At 42.4% G+C, this 20,427-nt stretch overlaps 1 long non-coding RNA gene across 1 annotated transcript in view; it reads right to left on the bottom strand.

Moving 5' to 3' along the window:
• LOC128122093 (uncharacterized) overlaps window positions 1-20,427 on the bottom strand; it is a 340,108-nt gene that overhangs the window by 38,842 nt on the left and 280,839 nt on the right. Inside the window, exon 11 of the long non-coding RNA XR_008222330.1 lies at window positions 6,425-6,499. This is a non-coding gene — a long non-coding RNA (uncharacterized LOC128122093). The remainder of the gene's footprint in view (window positions 1-6,424; window positions 6,500-20,427) is intronic.

Here is a 20,427-nt window from a genome sequence, read left to right as displayed (position 1 = left end):
CACACATGCAGGGTAGTTGAGTAAGGGCCTCACATAGCATAGATTGGCTTTCAGTTTTCTATGTAGCTGAGTATGGCCTTGACCTTCTATACCTCCTGTGTCTACCTCCCAAGTGTTGGAATTACTGGCATGCACCACCACATCCAGCTTACAGGGCACATTTTATAAAAATAATTGTATTTTGCAAAACATTAGAAGAACATTGGTCCACATTTTTACAAATCTTTCAGAAGAAGCTGGAGTGAGGCTGTTCTCTCTCTGTAGTGACACCACATTTGTGAATCTGTTGTAATGACACAGCACTTCAGGGTGTTGATAAAAATAGTTCTGGTCCCCATGAACTACCAGAGAAAGAGGCCATCTAGGGTCTCACAACACACTTGGAGAACTGTTTTTAGACATAAAACAGAGGCCCAAACAAGCAATTATATCATTATGATAAATGTTTGCTGTGGTGGATGACCTAGATATCCTGATTTGATTACAACACAGTGTATGTATGCATTTCTTAGAAAATCACAGTACATTCCATAAACATGTGTAAGTAGCACGTGCTAATTGTAAACTAAAGGGGCTGCTGAGATGCCTCAGCAGGTGAGGGTGCTTACTGCTTGGCATGATGACCTGGGCTTGGTCCTAGAACCCACATGGTAGAAGGAGAAGATTCATTTCCACAGGTTGCTCTCTGCCTTCTACATATGTTCTGTGGCATGTGTGCATGCAAACACACACACACACAAGTGTAAAAATATATAATAAGAATAACTAGAGTTAGTGTTGCTTGAATGCTTACTCCTCTCTTCACCCTGTTTTATAGAAGATAGAGGGATGGATGGATAGATGATAGATAGATAGATAGATAGATAGATAGATAGATAGATAGATAGATAGATAGACAGATAGTAGGTAGATGGTAAAATATAGTATGCAGATAGATAGATGATAGACATAAAATATAGATAGGATAGGTAGATAGAAGATAGATAAGTAGACAGATAAGTATATGGAAGATAGAAGAGAGGTAGAAAATAGATAGGTGATAATATAGCATTATCTTTACTTTCCAAGTAGGAATACTGAGGAAAATGACTTTCCCAAAGTTGTACAAATTACAAATGATAAAGCAGTTTTGGACCCTACATGCAGCCTTATTAGGAACTATAGACCATCTACGGCCGTGGTATAAGCAAAGATGATGGCGGGGACTGGAATAGCAGGAGTCCTATCTAACACTTAGAAAACGGGACCCTGTAAAGTCCTGGGTGTGTTTTCATCCTCACAGCCAGTCTATGAAACTCTCTATACCATCACCATCACCACCATCACCACCATCATTATTGCCAGCAGCAGCAGCAGTAGCACTTGACTGACAAGGAGACTGTCTTGCTTAGAATTGTAATGAATATATAAGCTCTTAATTATAAAGTTGTATTATTACAGTAATAAAGTATGAAACATGTTGCTGGGCGGTGGTGGTGCATGCCTTTAATCCCAGTGTTTGGGAGGCAGAGTTAGGCGGATCTCTGTGAGTTCAAGGCCAGCCTGGTCTACAAAGTGAGTTCCAGGAAAGGTGCAAAGCTACACAGAAAAACCCTGTCTCAAAAAAACCAAAAAAAAAAAAAAAAGAAACATGCTAACAGAGCATGACGTGGTCTGATACTTCATTTAACTGGCATGGTGACCAAAGAAGGATTTTGCAGAAGAAACCTTTCCAGAGCAGCTCATTTGCACTACTTTGTGGCCCAGATGTTAAAAGTATAACTTCTCTGAAGGACGGAGGCATTGGAAACCTCAGTGTGGACTCTGTGTCTCACTCTGGGGATGCCTTCGGGGCTGTGGAAGTGAGTCAACCTATTTCCTTATTAAATAATTCAGCCATACTTTGCATTCGGGCAAGTTTCTTTTCATGGTTTGTGGAATTTTCTTTCATATGTTTTTTATGTACTCCATATAAAACCAACAGTATCTTTTCTCCTCAGAAAAAAATCTTTATGTCCTTAAAAATTATACTCCATTTTGCTCTCTTAGAAGTTAGGCCACCACCATGCCCTGCGTTGTTTGTGAAATAAGAACAAATCCTATTTGAGTCTATGCACTGTGGACAGACGCTGTGTCTGCATAGCTCATGTCCATCTGAGTAGCCCTACCCACGTAAGTGAGGAAGATGAGTAAGTACCAATCCTCCAAGCAACTTTGCTAAGAGAAACAAGCTTTGAATAGTTTGAAGGCCTTGATTCTATAGACCAGGAAGATGGCCTGCTTGCCATACTTCCCCCCTGTGTTTTTACATTCCAGAGCTCTGCTCTTAACTGTACTTTGAAAACTCCTTTGGAGGAAACCAAATTCGCCTTGTTCCATGGTTGCTTTGAATGTTTTGAGCTTGTAGTTATGGTTGACATGACCTAACTCAAAGCATTTGAAGCCCAATGGCATCAAACCTGGGTAGGTACCCTCAATATTTTCTTGAAGGAGTTTACTTATTTTCTTTTTCATTGTAATTTTTTTTCACATCCAGTGCTTATGATCTGTGTCTGAGATATAGCTTCAAAGAAAAATTGGTAAAATTTATACTGAAGGAGGTAAGGAGAGGAAAAAAGAAAAAGATCAGGAGAAAAGAAAAATCATAATTGAAGTAGAGGAGAAGAATAAAATTCAACAAGAAAAGGGGCTGGGGAGAAGGCCTAGTGGAGTAAGGGCTTGCTGTACAAGCCTGGAGACCTGAGTTCGATACCTGCAATCCATGTAAAGATGGGAGGAAAGAACCGAACCTGCATAGCTGTCCTCTGACCTCCACATGCCAGCTATGATCACGCACATTCATTAAACACACACACACACACACACACACACACACACACACACACACACACACTCATGCACACACACACACACACTAAAAAAGAAAAAAAAACACAGACCATAGATTTACCAGACTAAAATTGATCCAGGAAACAATTTTAGGTACTGGCCAAGGGCATTGATGGACAAGCAAAGCCCTATATTTGCATTCTTAAGGACACTGAGATGTCCATCTAGACTCCTGCTCCTACATGCCACCATGTAAAAAAGTCTAGTCTCTCTATGTAATAGTGTGGTGAGTTTTTGAAAAAAATTGAAAATAGAATTGTCATGTGATCCTCCAAATTTCATTTTGGGATATATATTCACAATATTTGAAAGCAACATTAGAGTGGATCAATGTTCAAAGAAGTGCTATTCACAATAGCGAAGAGATAAACACAAGCTAAATCCATCAAGAAATGAGCAAGTAAATAAAATATGGTATGTACACATGCTGGACTACTATTCAGTCTTACAAAAGAAGGAAAGTTTAAAGCATGTTACAGCATGGATGAATATTAAGTGGAATAAACAACTACCAAATGGTAAGTGCCATAGGAGTCCACTTACGTGAAATACTTAGACTAGTCAAATTCGTAAGACAGAAAGTAGAAGGGATTGGAGGAGAGGAACGACAGCCAGCATTCACTGGGCACAGTTTCTGTTTTGCAAGATGAAAAGTTTTGGAGCTGTATGGTGATGAGGACCCATGACACTGAACATAGTGCTACAGCCTTATGTATTTGATATTGCTTGGCTCATTTTCTGCTATGAATATTGTACTATAATCCTAGGAAACTGCTTAAAATCAGGCACATTAAATGGACTTAATAGAATAGATAGACAGATAGACAGATGAATAGATAGATAGATAGACTTATAGACAGATAGATACAGATCTAGATAAATAAATATATGTGAGTATGTAATAATAATTAAAGGAGCCAGTAAATTACCTTATTTAGGCTGTGTTAAGCAGGGCAGAAAGCAAGTACTCAGCTTACTACCAACAAGCTAGAGGTTTGTTGTCAAAGCCCAGTGCAAAGCCCTAGTGCCCTGGCTCCTGGCCCTGTGCGAACATTTTGCCTTTAAGACAAATTCCTCATGTAAGCCTGAGAGAGGAAAAAGAGTAGACTCAGGGAAGAGCTTGAGCACATTGCTGTCCCCAGAAAAAGAACTGTGCCTGACCATGGTGGTGGTTCCTTGGTTCATGGCTGAGCATCTGCACTTGCTGTTTGCCTGTTAACAGTTCTAGTTCTACACGTGAGAAAAGATCAATCCACATGGCTATGAAGGGCCTCCCTTAACCACCTGGCCACCTCCTCCAGCTTTCTTGGTCCACCCAAGAAATGACTGTTGACTGTTCTGCTGGCCCTCTCCTGCCACCATCCTTCTTGGAGTGGCTGCCAATTCCAGAGAGAATTTGAGAGGAACTTGCACATAGTGGGGTGATGGATGTCTCTGATCCAGGCCTAACCCCTACCTCATTTTCTATGTACCAAAGATTTACTGTTATATAAGGCGGTAAGGAAAGCTCTCCAGGAAGGGCACAATCAATTAGGCTTTGTGGTTCTTCTCACAAGTGTTCACTCTTGCTCTTTTAAGGCAAAAATGGAACAGAAGATGAAGGAACAAAGATGTTAGTGTTCTGATAAAACTCAATTGACAGGCACAAGACTTTGAACTTCATATAATTGTTACACATCTCAAAATATTAGGTTAAAATTTTTCTTCATCACTTAAAAGTACAACATCATTCTTAGCTTGCAGACTATACAAAAAACAGGTCAGATCATGCCAAGGAACTTTTATTGGCTGATCTCTGGTGCAATCTACATAGCTTTAAAAAATTGCCTCCTTCATTCTTAAGAAGGAAGGAAGGAGCCGGGCGGTGGTGGCGCACGCCTTTAATCCCAGCACTCGGGAGGCAGAGCCAGGTAGATCTCTGTGAGTTCGAGGCCAGCCTGGGCTACCAAGTGAGTTCCAGAAAAAGGCGCAAAGCTACACAGAGAAACCCTGTCTCGAAAACCAAAAAAAAAAAAAAAAAAAAAAAAAAAAAAGAAGGAAGGAAGGGCATTCATGGACAATTTGTTCAAAAAAATCTACTACAACATGGGAATCGAGTCCGTTGCTTCTGTGAGCAGGAGGGCTGTGTATAAAAGCTCCATGCTACTCATAAGCTATGTGATCTTGAACTAGAGTCTGCATCTTTTTATCTATGCATCAGCTGACTCCAACTGCAGCTACCTAATAGTTGTTGCATGGATTAAAGGAGTTAATACTGGTGAGTGGGATGGTTATTGTCTGGGGCTTTATACTGTTAGCTGTTGTTGGGGCCTTCACACAATTATCACATTGGGTTGTGCCAAACTTGATAAAGTCATTACAGCTTCTTTAGATGTCTTGTTTGTTAGGGATTGAAAAATACTTCAACGTACTTTGAAGTGAAATAGATTGGAAAGGACTCAGAAGTAAGAAAGTCAATCTGGCTTCCCCATTCCCCATATAAGAATTAGACCTAAAAGGAAGCTCTCTGATGGAGCCTTCATGAGATTGCCTAGGGATGGGCTTTGTGCTCTGAGAACCCAAGGAAAAAAAAGAAGGTAATACAAAGAAGCCAAGAGCAACTGGATCCTTCCTGAGTCCCGTCCCACTTCCAGCTCATTCCATATATATAGTCCAATCCCTTCCTTCCTCTTCAATTGACATTTATTTACTTATATATTTGTTTATTTGGGGGTATGTGTTTGTGTGGTGTGTGTGTGTGTGTGTGTGTGTGTGTGTGTGTGTGTGTGTGTGTGTACCTGAGTACATGCAAGCCACGGCATGTGTGTGGTGGTCAGAATACAACATGAGGGAGTCAGTGTCTTCTTCCACCATATAGGTTCCTAAGATTGAACTCAGGCTTAATGACTAGAGTCTATACCAGCTGAGCCATCCTTTTCTCTGTAACATCTTTTCTACCATCAGATGACATGAACACAGTTTTCCCTGGTCTACAGATCTTCATTTTTGAGCCTTCTGTGTTATGTAAAACTTGGTTGAATAGACCTTCTGTCTTGCCCCTTTATCTGTCTTTGGTCAACCTTGGCCTTCACAAGAGGGAAGGAGACGTACTACACTCTCTTCTCTTCCTTTGCTGCCCAAGGTGAGCAGCAGGCTGGCTCGAGGCTGAGAACTGTCAGCTGTGCTCCAAGTTCCTTCCTCCTTGTCACACTGTGCTGCCTCGCAGCCCCTTGTGAGAAATGAGGAACTTCCTACAGCTTCTGATAGTGTCAGTCACACATTCGCTGACAAAACACCTGCCTGGTTTTCCTCTCCTTTCTCTGCAAGCATTCTCTTCCTGCACTTGTCTCTAAAATGTTGGCATTTTCCATGATGGAGGTCAAGGACATATTTTTTTTTTTTATCTCCCGCATTCCTCTGCTTTCTCACTCACAGCTATAGCTCTCATTGTGAGCAATCACCTCACACAGTGAAGCCCCTCAGCTGTTTCTCTGATCCTTGTAACTTATCCACAAGACAGGACAGAAGGATGGAAAATGAAGGAGGGGGAATATAGGGAGACAAAGAAACCCCTTACCCTGGAGCCTGGCTGAAATTTCATCTGAAAGTTGAGAATTTTGATAGAGTTAACAAAATTCACTGTGAAGATAACCTATAATGAAATAAAAAGGTAATTGTTATAGAGCTGTATCAAATAAGAAAATTAAACATAGCAGCCATGTTTATAGCCAAAGCACACATGACTTGTGAGTATCCTTAGCCCAGCTGTAAGCCTGTGATTTTCTGAGACTCTCACAAATTTCAAACCGTGTCTAGAGTCAAGGCTTGTCTTCATTTCATTGCAGCTTACATGCTGGAAGGATTCCTTGGACCCTTTGACCCTCTGTGTTTTCACCTTATCAGCCCTTTCTCTGATCCAAGGCTCTGCAGAAACTACACTCCAATCTCACTTACTAAAGAACAAGATGATCCCTAGAAACCCTTTGAACAATGAAAACTGGTGATGCCACCAAAACTGTCCAAACAGCCATGTTAAGTCATTCAAAGGTGACCTGCTTCTATGTTGAGCACTGTCTTTTACTTAAGCAACCTCCCCTCCACGAATGCCTGTGCTTAGATCTGCTAACGCCTTCTCTTGGGGTTGGCAACATAGATTAGGAGATTGCTCAGTCAGTAATGTAATTACCACCTATAAAAATATTAAATGTTAGTCTTTTCTACCAAACACTAAAACTTGTATTTTTCTTTGTGGGTGCAGTGCACTTTATGGATGGTATTCAAGAGAGTAGGGCTCCCTAAGCTCCTCCCCTTCTTCTGGGGGTCTGGGATGAAAACTGTGAGGCAGGATGCTCAGTGTTGAGGGTTGAGTGGGGACAGGAACTCCTCAGCAGCTGAGGGCCTCTCATTGCTCTAGTATTCTTGTTGGGGTGCATGGTCCAGGGCTCCTTACTCCTTGGAGGCCATGTAGGCCACGAAGTCCACCACCCTGTTGCTGTAGCCACATTCATGGTCATACCAGGAAGTGAGCTTTACAGAGTCATCACTGAGAGTAATGCCAGCCCCAGCATCAAAGGTGGAAGAGTGGGAGTCACTGTTAAAGTCGGAGGAGACAATCTGGTCCTCAGTGTGGCCCAGGATGCCCTTTAGTGGGCCCTCAGATGCCTGCTTCACCACCCTCTTAATGTCATCATATTGTCAGCTTTCTCCAGGTGGCACAAAAGATCCAAGATGGACGCACTGTGGGGAGGAACACAGAAGGCCATGTCAGTGAGCTTCCAGTTCAACTCTGGGATGACCTTGTCCACAGCCTTTGTAGAACCAGTGGATGCAGGGATGATGTTCTGGGCAGCCCCGCAGCCATCACACCACAGCTTCCCAGAGGGGCCATCCACAATCTTCTTGGTGGCAGTGATGGCATGGACTGTGGTCATGAGTCCTTCACAATGACAAAGTTGTCGTGGATGACCTTGGCCAGGGGGGCTAAGCAGTTGATGGTGCAGGAAGCACTGCTGACAATCTTGTGAGTTTTCATACTTCTCACGGGTCCACAGCCATCACAAACATGGGGGCTTCAGCAGAAGGGGCAGAGATGATGACCCCTTTGGCCCCATCCTTCAAGTGGGCCCCAGCCTTCTCCATGATGATGAAGACACCAGTAGACTCCACAACATACTTGGCACCAGCATCATTCCATTTGATGTTTGTGGGATCTTGCTCCTGGAAGATGGGACGGCCTTCCTGTTGATAACAACTTCTCTCTTCTCATCCTTGACTGTGCCATTGAACTTGTCAAGGGAAGAGTCATACTGGAACATGTAGACCATGTAGTTGAGGTCAATAAAGGCAAAAATGTTCACTTGCCAGACATGAAGGAAGTTCTGGTAACCAGATGCCCAACATGGCCAAATCTGTTCACTCCAACCTTCACTATTGTGTCTCAGGGATGAGGTTGGCATTGCATGAGAAGATACCACTTTCCTTGGAATTGGGAGGATCTGGGAGCCAAAACTTGTATTTATTGCAAGGAATTCAGATCTTTTTATTGGCTCTATCTTCTCAGACTTTTTATGCAAATGGTTTAAACCCCACTACCACCTGCATGCAGCATTCTTGAAACTTAAGTGACTAAAGTGGCCTGGCTGACTCCTTCCAGCTTTCCTTCATTTCCTTTGTGCCAATTCTTTTAAAACTAGCCAATCTTGAAAGATTGTGAGGTCAAACAGACCCCAGCCAATGGGGGAAAGACACAGTCACCACCTATGCTAACATTCACTATCCTGTGTGCCTGTTCTTCCTAGTGCTCTTTTATGTCCAGACTAATGTCCTGCCATGCTAAGATGCTTTCATTTGTTTGGGTGTTCCATTGTGGGACATTGATAGTATGCCTGACACACACAAGCATGAATACCAAGTATGATTCCTAGCAAGCAATCAAACAGATAGTTATACAAACAGGTGAGAATACACATGCACACAAAGAGGGGGGGGGTGAGTAGCTAGGCATAGGCATAGAAACACATGCTGGTAGATGCCTGGTGAGCATTGGCCATGCAGCCAAGCAAAATCAGGTGAGTCCAGGTCCTGGTAAAGATTCCATCTCAACAAAGTAGATTATTTTGAGAAATAACACATAAGGTTCACCTCTAGCCTCCACCCTCCCACACACATACCTACTCCCCCCCACACACACCTTCCTTTAATAAACTCCAACTTTGCTTCATACTGATTTGTCTTAAAATTCTTTTCTTTGGTGAAGCTAGGAACTCCAGCTTCACTAAAGGAAGAAGTCTCTAAAATAACTCCTGAGGCTGCAGCACACAGCAGCCTTGGACTGTATCTCTTGCTTCCCCTGGCCCTGATACTCACAGGTGCACCCCAATAGGTATTGCATTACTGAATGTTTAGAAGACAGCACGATGGATGAATTTCTACATCAGGCTGATGCAGCTGCATGTTGTGGAGCTGCCACTCATTGCCCATGGGATGCTGGGAGTATGATGTAATTGCCTTGACTCTTTGCCTACAAATCAGGAAAATGGAGTACCTTAGTGCTTCCACCTAGACACTTAGAGGCAGGTCTTTTGTGTGTTTGTTTTGTGTTTTTGTTTTTGTTTTAAATCATTGACTTCTCATTTTTGGTCAACAGGTAACTAAAAGTAGTAGGAAGTAAGCCTTTCTAGTCTTCTTTATTTGGGAAGGTACAGACTTAAGTCATTGTCCTTAACCTTTCCCATTGAGCCTCCTTAGACTCCCAGACAGTAGAACTTTGATAGATAGAACATAACCTTGACACCAAATTATGGCAATCATCTATGAGGGCAAGGCAGCCTCCTGGCAGAAGTGACCATTTCTTGAGAATCACTTTGTCCCCTCAAGTAGTGAGAACTTCTGGGGATCACCTTGCTGGACCTGCACTGAGGTGATGGTCAACAAAAACCTCACCTAGACCAGAACTTCTTAATCAATAGTGCACACCTTGTGTCCCTGTCCCAATTCTTCTTCTATTTAAGACCAAAGCTCCTGTCACTGCTCTGAAAATGGACTTGTGGTCACTGGACTCCTCCATCTGTTACACTTCTCAGTGTGGCCACATTGACTAAATCTCTTCCCTTCACTGTATACCCCCACTCCTCCTCCATCATTGATATATTAGGAACAAAGGACCTAACCTGTTGAAGCTGCGGGAATCCAGAACTCAGTTGTTGTCCTATGAACAGATGGTAGGACTGTGATAAAAAAACAACATGAACTGATAGGTGTAGTGGAAATAATAGGCTTCTTCATTCATTTGTTCACTCGTGTGTGCAACAGATTCCCACCGAGCACTTCTCTGTCCCGTGAAGTACATGCCAGGCAGCGTGTCTACTGAGGAGAAAGCCCTCCATCCTTCCACCCTCCTGTTCTGCTCACCTGCTCTTCCTCCACATTTGCTTTTCCCTATCCTCACAGTCTTCCAGGTCCTGTCCATAGTTCTCAGTAATACCAACTTCTCTACTTCCCTACATTCCAAACACCAACTCTTACTTGAACTTGAATTTTCCCATCCTGGGATGGAGCCCACATCATCTCTGTCTTAGTTACTTTGTTTTTTTCGAGACAGGTTTCTCTGTGTAGCTTTGGAGCCTGTCTCGGAACTCACTCTGTAGCCCAGGCTGGCCTCAAACTCACAGAGATCTGCCTGGCTCTGCCTCCCCAGTGCGGGGATTAAAGGCATGTGCCAACACTGCCTGGCTCTTAGTTACATTTTTGTTGCTGTGATAAAAAATACCCTTATAAAAGCAACTTAATGGGGGAAAGAACTGGTCCAAAGGTGCAATCCATCTGGCAGGGAAGCCAAAGTAGCAGGAGCTTGAAACAGCTGATGATATTGTATCTGAAATCAAGAAGCAGTAGGCCAGGATGCCAGTACTCAGTTTCTCTCTCTCTCTCTCTCTCTCTCTCTCTCTCTCTCTCTCTCTCTCTAATGAAGCCCAGTGTGAGAGCCCATGGAAGGGTGTCTCCTTCTTTGGAGTGAAGCTTTTCACTTCAATTAAACAGATCAAGATAACCCCTCACTAGCATACCTACAGGCTGAGCTAATCTAAATAATCCCTCCTGAATGTACCTGGAGGCTTGTCTCCTAGGTGATACCAGATTCTGTGGAGATGACAATCCACAGTAACCACAGCAACCTCAAACTGTATTCTACTTCCAAGCCACTTAACAGGTTTCGATTCTTCAGAAAGGAACATCCTGGAAGGTTTGTGCACTGAGAAGGAAGAGATCAAAGCACAGCTTCCAGAGTTTTAGTATGTGCTCTCAGGAGTCCAGTCACAGTGGGAAGTAGCCTTGGTCAAGTTACAAGTGGAGAATTTTAAGAATTTAAATACAAATGGATAAAGACTTAAAATAAGGTGATGGCATTAGTCATGAGAAGTAGAAAAAAGAGCCTGTGAGAAGCGTTTTGAAGGAGGCTGTGTAGGAATAAAGTAGGCCTGGGATTTGAGGATAGTGCCACAAGTCATCATCTCCATAACCAGGAGACTGAGGCTACTGTTTATGGCTGTACTGCTCAAGTATCTTTTAAATTTTATTATTATTGCATGTACATGTCTGCAACCAACTGAGTCTAATTGCTTGTATGTGTATGTTTGTAGGACTAACCACAAGGTGTTGGGTAGCCAGTGGGGGAGCATATCCCTGGGGAAGACTGAGTCTGTCTCTTTGAGCAGTCATTAATTGCCTATAGCTCTTCATCCAGGTGTGAGCCCCCATGAAACGTCCCCCGTCTATGCTGGCATGTCACATGATGTTGTCATCATTCAGGTCTTCTTTAGACAATCCTCCTGTTGGAAGATCATGGGTGAAACTTCCCTGACCACTACAGAAAACTACACTGATCAAAATACATAGAACCAATGACTGTGGGGTGCCCAGCCCCAGTTGATACATCCACAACATATCCCCTACATCTAAGTTTTGGGGAACAACTCAGAAGAGAGGATGTGATAATTGTAAGAGGCAGAGAACTACATCTGCTGCAAGATCGTATTATCTATATATGTCAGACACATCTTTTATCTACTCTTGTGGTATGTGATTTCTTTTTTGTTGATTACTGTTTCTTTCTCCAACTTTGTTATGAACTCCAGCAAGCATGGCCTATGTCCCATTATTCTTTGTATTTCAAAATTTGCTTCCTTAGAAAGTGGAAGAAAAATTCCACTGGCCTATGCTAACTGTTGGTAATAGGTCCATTCTTACTGTAAATATACAGATGTTGCTTCAGAAATTGAAGGTGGAAAGCACTTTATCTTGATGGAATGGGCTTCTTTCCTTTACGGGTGATGGTTTAATACAGGTGGAACCTAATGAGAAGAGAATTAGAAGGCTAGAGATGATGCGTCATTACATAGAGTTCTAATTGCTGAGAGCTAGATGGAATACCATAGCCATACAGGAAATAGCTATAGTGCTAACATCTTTAGATAGTTTCAAATCCACTGAAAATACTACCAATGGTTAGATGCTTAATTGAATTAATTAGGAGGGCAGCATTTTGTTGATATAAATTGAAGTTGAAAAGCAAGGTTGTTCCAGGAGTGCAAAGAAAATAATTGGAGTACTACAAACCCTCTTAATTAGAAAACAAACAGGTACTACATGGAAAAGAGGTCATTCTTTGCCTCATTTCCCACAAGGCAAGGTCAGTTTTATACTGCATTTAGTTGAGTAGTTGGGCGAAGGAAATGTTTTTCTCTAATCTCTTGAAGCACAGCCTTATGCAATGTAGCACAGGTATAAAGTCCCGGGGGATAGCAGCAGCAGGTAGAGCAGGCTGGCCTGTGGCAGGAGAATTCAGGGAGGGAATTTCTGCGCAGCAGATGGTGAGTCTAAGCTAATCACTCTAGTCATTTCTGAAAAAATCGAAGATAATTCCTTACAACTTTAAAGCCTGTTACTTCTGGGGCAGCATCTCAGAATGGTTTCCACCTTCTCTCTTTCACATAGAAGACAAACAAACAAACAAACAAACAAAAACAACCCAGGGAGATAAGCAGGACCAGGAAGGCCAAGGCTAAGCAATTGGAATAACACTGGCTGGAGGTAAGAAGATCAAAAGGGGAAGGCAGAAAGAGCAGACAGGATTTTAAGAAAATGGAAACTGCCTGTTGATCTGGGAACCAGGAATACATTCAAGAAGAGAGCTGTGAAAACTCACGGAGCAGATAATTGAGTGGCAGAGGAATTTATTTCATGCTTAGTAGCTTGTCAAGACATCAGTCTTAGACAGTCCACCTTCTCAGTACCTGAAGGGGCTGAGTTTCCAGGAACCCTTTCAACACAGAGACCTTCATTAAATTCTGAGCCCTGTGTGTGACCTCAGAATGTCACTTCACCTGAAGGGCCTAGGACTCCTTATCTATTTTTGAAAAGATAGAACAATGTATTATCCTAAGGCTGTCATGAGAATTAAAGGAGACAGTGTGTGTCCAGCACATCTCTGCAGACAAAGAACATTCAATAAAAATGTGCTGTTTCTCCCTCATCTTTTTTTTTAATTTTTCCTCATAGGTAGGGCACACCCAATCCCTGGAAGGCTGAGTTGTTTCACAAGTTGTATTTAGTCCAAGAGGACAGAGATTTGTCAAGAACTGTTAGAAACTTGAAGCAAGTAATATAATTGCATGGCTTCATAGATGCCGACAGACCCAAGACTCCACACAGCAAGCAAGATGAACATCAACACTTTTATTGCTTCCCTGGCCCCAGTTCCTACAGCATAATGAGGAGAGAATCAGTGATGTTTATATCCACTATGAGGTGTAAGACTAGAGAGGGAACCTGGATTTAGGGAACATAAGGTTTGTATGAGAAACAGAAAACATACCTGGCCCACCCTTTAGATTAGCCTTTTCCCCCAAGCCTATTCACTATGGAACATCCTTGAAATGAAAGCCCAGAACAAAGGCATCCAGTGCCTCTGCTTGCCAGACATACAAATGTGAGCCACATGGAAAGTTGGCCTTAAAAAGACAGAGCAGAAACTCTCCATTTCTTTCCTATCCTCTTCCCAAGCTGATCACTAGAGAGGGGATTCTTCATGTGCCTCTAGCCCATAAAGATGGTATTGCACACATCCCACATCCTCTGAATCTTCCTCCTTTTCATCTTTTCCCTTTATTTTGGTGTTCTAGCCCCTTGTGAGGAACTTGATATTCCCGTTTTTATCTGTTTAGAGAGATGTCACAGCCCACAGTTGTGGAGTCTGCTGGCCTGACCTTGGGACAGAGTTTGTCTCTTGGGAATCTCATGTAAGCTAAGCCTCCATGAAAACTCTTAGACAGGATGATGCAAAGAAACGGATACAGCACCTTTTTTGTTTCCTCCACCGTTGGAGAAAATTTGGTCCCAGCTTGGAAACTTGAGCCAAACTAGTGTCACTAAGATGGATTAGGAAATACAGTGCTTCAGATGTGAGACTTCAGGTGTGTGGGCCCAGGACCAGCTGGATGTCTGGAGAGAACAATAGGTCACCTATATAGAGCTATATGATGAATGCCAAAATGTCTTCCCCCTCCTAACATTTCCATTATCATCTCTCCTCTAGTAAAGACATGGTCTAAAAAGGATGCTCTTCCAATATAAATATGTCACATTGGAAAAACTACCACTACCATTTACAAATGCTTCCAGAGGTGGTCCATTCATTCGATATCAATCAGTTCGAGACATTGCAATCAACACTGGACTTCAGAGGTGATCAGCTATAGTCTTTGCCAACCAGGACATTTTAGTGGGACTCAGAAAGTAAGAAAGAAATTAGGATGCAAAGTTACAAGCTTTATGATAAGGGAATGACAGATTGACACAGTGTCTGGGGTGAGGGCATTTAATCCTATTTTGGAAGGTTGATAAGTTTACTGGTTCCCTTACAGAAATTAAATTTAAGATGAAACTATAAATTAATCATTTTATCTGTATTTAAGAGGTTTAGGAACTGAAGCTTAAAGAGTCTAAATGTCACACCAGATGCCAGATGGCCTGTAAATGAGAAAACCAAGACTTAAACACACTTTATGTTTAAATTTCCCCATAGATGCACTTACTGTGTTGTCTCTAAGCATGTGGAATCTTAGAAAACATGATCTATGGGAAACAGATCCTAGAGTGTGAGAGTGGGGTGATTACAGGGTTCATTATGAACACAGTTGTCTAGACTTTCTGAAGTAGGGGTAGAAATACAAAGCATTCAATTGCTTTAGAAAGGCTAGAGGTGGAAGGTTGGGATAGAGGTAGATTTTGGAGAAACATTAAATGAGGCTTGAAAACAGTACAAATGGTACCTTAACTTCTTAGGAGGCATAGTGGTTTGAATAAGAATGTCTCCTATAGGCTTGTGTATTTGAATGCCTAGTCACTAGGAAGTGGAACTATTTGAAAGGATTAGAAGGATTACGAGACATAGCCTTGTTGTAGAAAGTGTGCCACTTGGAGGCCCAGTCCCCCTACCCACCGTGGATTGGTCTGTAGCTTTCAACTCCTCCAGCACCATGCCTGCCATGCCTACTACTATGCCCTTCACCATGGTGATAATGGACTAAAGCTCTGAAACTTGAAACAAATCCACAAGTAAATGCTTTCTTTTGTAAGAGTCACCGTGGTCATGGAGTTCTTTCACAGCAATCAAACAGTGACTAAAACAGGGGATAACAAAGATGGAGAGAAACAAGAGGAGAAAGAAAGAGAGGATGAAAAGGGGGAAGGAAAGGACAGACGAGGAAGGGATATGTTATTTGGCTTTCTATTGATGGGACAAAAATACTATCTGGGGTGATGGTTGCAGAGCTTTCAGCCCATGGTTGGCTGGCTCCATTGTTTCAGAACTTTGGCACAAAGAACATCATGGTGGAGAGAGGAGAGCGGAGACTGTGTCAGGGCTGCTCACTACTTGGTAGTTGAGCGTTGGAAGAGTGGAGGAGAAGAGGGAGCAGGTCTCAGCAACCCCTCCAAGACATGCTTAATGACCTAACTTCCTCCCACTGTAGACCTCACCTCCTGAAGCTTCCATCACCTCCTAAGATTCCCACAGACTAATGGCCAAACCTTTAGTCTAAGGGCATTGGAGCATATTATCCAAAGCCAAAGAGATGGGGAAAGGTACAGAGTAGAAAGAAAGAATAATCATTTAAGAACTCATGTAAGAGAACTTCGTTGTAGAAAGACTTAACTTGCTCTGTTTTATAATTCCACCTAACTCAGTGTTCCATCTGAGACAAAGCCATTGCTCCTGGAAGAAGTCAACATGTCCTCTAGACCCACAGTGAAAAACGAGAGATTTCAACCAGAGCATCAGTCCCTAAGGATCCTGCTTATTGGGTTCTTCACAGGGTCCAGACTAGTGGGCTCACCTAGCCTTTGTCAAATACTGTGGCTATCCCTTTGCCTAAGGGATATGTAGGGGGAATTGCAGTAACAGACAATGAGAAATGGCTTCCCCTCTCTACTCCAACCCTATAGGAGTCCAGAGTTTCCTCCAACTGACCTTGACATCTGGAATAAGTACACTGTGCAGGAGTTGAGTCAGATGCAATGCTGAAACAATCGCCCACAAACTTAGGAACTGTTTTGAATTGGGCCAGGGTTTATATCCTATGCTGTGGTTCGAAACTTCCCTCCTAGCCCTAAAGCAAAGCCAAACTCCTTTGAGTTTCAAATATCACCATTTAGCAGTTGATTGGCCTGGGCTCTCCTCTTCTGACTGAACTCTCAGCCAACTCAGGCAACATTTGGATCCAATTTGATGGGAAAATTGGGTGAGCTCCTTGCCAAATTCCTATGAATCTGTGTCAAACTTGGGGATTTAGGCTAAGATTTGGGGTGTGGCTAAGTCCCCAGAGGAATTCTGTGGTTGCACAGTCCACAAAATGACAAGTGAAGGCCATGGGCAGAGCTACCTCCAAGGAAGTAGTCTCATCTATGGGACTCGAGATTGAGAGGTTTTAACCACAGAATTTGTGTTCTCATAGTGTTCTGTTGTCATTTAGGAGAGCTCAACTTCTATTCATTTTCCTTTCCCATCATTCCATCACATACCTCATTATCCATGTAAAGAGAAGCAGAGAAGTGGAGAGGAAAGATAAATCAGTCATCCAAGGTCAAGAAGTAAGACAATTGCCAAACCGGGCTATCAGCTTGAGTCAGTGACTTCTTCTGGGTAGAATGGTCCATAATCTGGACCTTAGATGCCTGAAATGTCTCATAATTTTTCCTTTGTGATAAGATAGTCTTCTATATCAACAACATAGAAGGCACAGTAGATCCGTTTTCTGGAAAGTTTCCTGTAAGATGGAGATTTGTATGCAGGGGTTCATTAAAATGCTTTTAGGGGTGACATGGGAGATAACAAGAGAGTCAGGACAGGGCAAAGGGAGAATTCATGGGAGGAATAAAATGGCCCCCGGGCCAATGTGGTCATGGGTTTGGACAGCCTTTTGTGGGAACTACATCTTGGAGGGAGAAATGACCTTGGGAAGGAATGCTTCCTTTAGTAGAGAGCATTTCCAGGGAAGGCCTTCAAAGAACTTGGAAGCAAATATCCCTGGGAACTAGAGACCTTTGGTCCAGAAACAGGTGGTGTGCCACAGATCTGCATGAGGAAGAGTGGTACAATTCTATGCTAAGAACTCACAGTGCTGTTGCCAGATTCGAAGGTGATGATCATAGTGATGTGATGGTATTCATAAGACTGAAGAGTAGAACCCAGGGATACCTAAGTCTCAAGACAGTCTAACGAGACCATCCCAGGAGATAGAAAACATACATCGTCAAGGTGAATAACTCTGTGTCTTTTGCAATATATATATATATATGGTATGGGTAAAATCAGGTTTGAGATGGTGACAAATGGTCATGGGTTAGAGGAGAAGGAGGTGGTCAAAGTAAAACAGAAATGGTCTGTGTGTGAAAGGAATTCAATATTACTCAGATGGCCATGGAATTGTCAAGAAGTAATTCGATAGAACTAAGTCTATAAGCTTCGAGCTGTGTCTAGTATCTAGTATAAGAATTATAGTATCCCTAGTATCTATCCACATATGAATCTGAATCTTCTCCAAATCTTAGCCTTGGAGATAACATGTCCCAGAGCCAGGGTGACTAGCAGCAGGTCACCAAGTCAGTAGACATGATTTTCAGGATCCATTTCCAATGGGTGATCTGAATCTGTGTGTCTATTCTTCTCATTTTCTTTCAGCACTCAAATCATTGTCATGAGATGCATAACAATGTGAGCATTTGTGTTTCCTAAACTGTGTAATAACATGAAGAGTTCTTTTCTTTGCCACATTAGTGCTGGAAGTGGAACCTGGGACCTTGCACATGCTAGACAAGTACTCTATCATTGAGCTGCAAGCATGGGTGGGTTTTAATGGCTTTCCTTTCTCCTGTCTTACCTCTCATTGTATTTTCCTCCAACATGATGTCTTTTATGTCAAAAACCGGCCATGTAGACAACTTCACTGCTGTAATTATTTTAATTCTTGCTTGTATCTACTTTTCCTGGGCAAAATCACTTTCAGATCATTTCGCAGTTCTCTGAACACATCTAAAGTTCTCTGCCCTGCACCTGTGGTCTTCCCTCCACCTGGAATCCTGTTTGTGAGAGTTTAGTTTTAATTGTTAACTTGACACAATCGAGAACCACTCAGGAAGGGAATCTTTTCTACAGGGGTTTTCTGGACAAAGTTGACCTATGGGAATGTCTGTGAGAGTTATCTTCGTTGTAATAATAGATGTGGAAGGAAGGGGCCACCCACTGTGTGTGGCACTATTCCTGAACTGTGCAAACTAGAGACAGAAACCTGGGCACTCGGGTGCATGCATTAATCCATCTATAACCATTGCCTGGTTATAGATGGGGTGTGTCAGCTGCTTCAGCTTCCTGCCACCTTGACTCCTCTGCACTGACGGGCTGTCGCCTGGAATTATGAACCGGATAAACCCCTTCTCCTTTAACTTGCTTTTGTCAGAGTGTTCGCTCTCATGCAATTTAGATTTCAATTAAATCTGTTCTTTGGCATCTTTGCGCATGTGTGCAATGCGTTCTGATTAATGTTGCCATCTACCCTCCATTGTCTTTCTCCCATCCCTATCGATCCCATCTCTTTTACACAAGGCCCTTTCCAATATTCAGTTTCTTGGGTGTTTGTTTGTTTGTTTGTTTGTTTCCTTTTCTGTGTGACCACAGGTTTGGAACTCACCATTTAAGCCTAATGGGTTCATCAGTGGTTACTCAACCGATGGCAGTGATCCCCCAATTCCCAGAATCCATTGGTGCCCACTAGTTCAGGTGGGGCACGCAGACTGGAAATTCTTTTCCCTTTCGTTCCCCACCGCGGTTAGCTATTGACAGGCTCATTCTTTGGTTAGCTATTGACAGGCTCATTCTTTTGCAGGCTCAGTGTCGGCAAGCACAGCTGCATTGAGTTTATGGTTGGAATGGCTGTATCCTGGCCAGAAGATGGCATTCCTGTTAGTCTTTTCCCCCTTCTGTTTCATATAGGCTTTTCTTCCTCTTTCTCAACTTTCTATCGTTGCATTTCACCACAGCAACTAGGAATTAAGATACCATCCAATCCCACCCATATCAGAGACCATGATAAGATGATCTCCAATTGTTATGGCCCTATTTCAACAGCACCGTGTGCTTGGTAACTGTAGGAACATTGTACATGTGACGTTCTAACTGCCTACTGACCTGCATCTGTTCATTTGTTCATCCCCTTTGAAGTCCTTTCTGCATTTTGCCCCATCTCAATGGGATTTGACTCTCCCTGCCCTTTCTTGTATCTAACTATCTTATCCTGCTTTTCCTCTTCTCTCTTCCTCCTCTCCTGTCTTCTCTTTTTCCCCTTTCCTCCTCCTCTTATCCCTTTTCCCACTTCTGTTCTTGTCCCCTCTTTTCCTCTTCCTTCCTCTCCCCCTTTCTCCTCTGTTCTAGTCTGTTCTGTTCTATCCTATCCCACCCCATCCTATCCTATTGTATCTTGTTCTTGACTTAAAGATCCCAGATGAAAGGTATTATATGTAAGCATTATTAAGTATTGGGTCATAATATAATATCAATAATATCCATCATCTAGCTCACTAGTTCATCAACCCATTTATCTGAGCAATGTATTTAGAACTAATAAAATTATTTAATTGATTTAACTTCCTAAAAACATTGAAGAAAGAATCACATAAACATCAAAACAATGATTAAAATTCTAATAAAAGTTTCATTCTGAGCAGAACAATGGAGCTTCTTAAATTTGGACTCATAATATAGTTACCCAAACCAGAAAAAAATCATCTTAACTTCAAAGTTAATGTCTCTAGCGATCAGCTTTGTAAACTTAGTTTTTTTGTGAATTAGTTTTCTCATGCATAAAACAGGAATGACTATCAGTAGAATAGACAATGGTACAAGCTGGTACATGATAAAGCTACACACTTCCAAATGCAAAAGTTTGAAGGGTGGAACTAGACTGTGCTGGCCGTGGACTGACCCCAAGGCCTAAGTGATGGGTCTCGACTCCACAGAGCACCAGCATCAGT

Source organism: Peromyscus californicus, unplaced genomic scaffold, assembly GCF_007827085.1.
Source record: "Peromyscus californicus insignis strain IS unplaced genomic scaffold, ASM782708v3 Scaffold_11__1_contigs__length_118956290, whole genome shotgun sequence".
NCBI classification, from domain to species: Eukaryota; Metazoa; Chordata; class Mammalia; order Rodentia; family Cricetidae; genus Peromyscus; species Peromyscus californicus.
The sequence above is the reverse complement of the archived record's forward strand: the minus strand, read 5'-3'. Positions and strand labels throughout refer to the sequence as shown.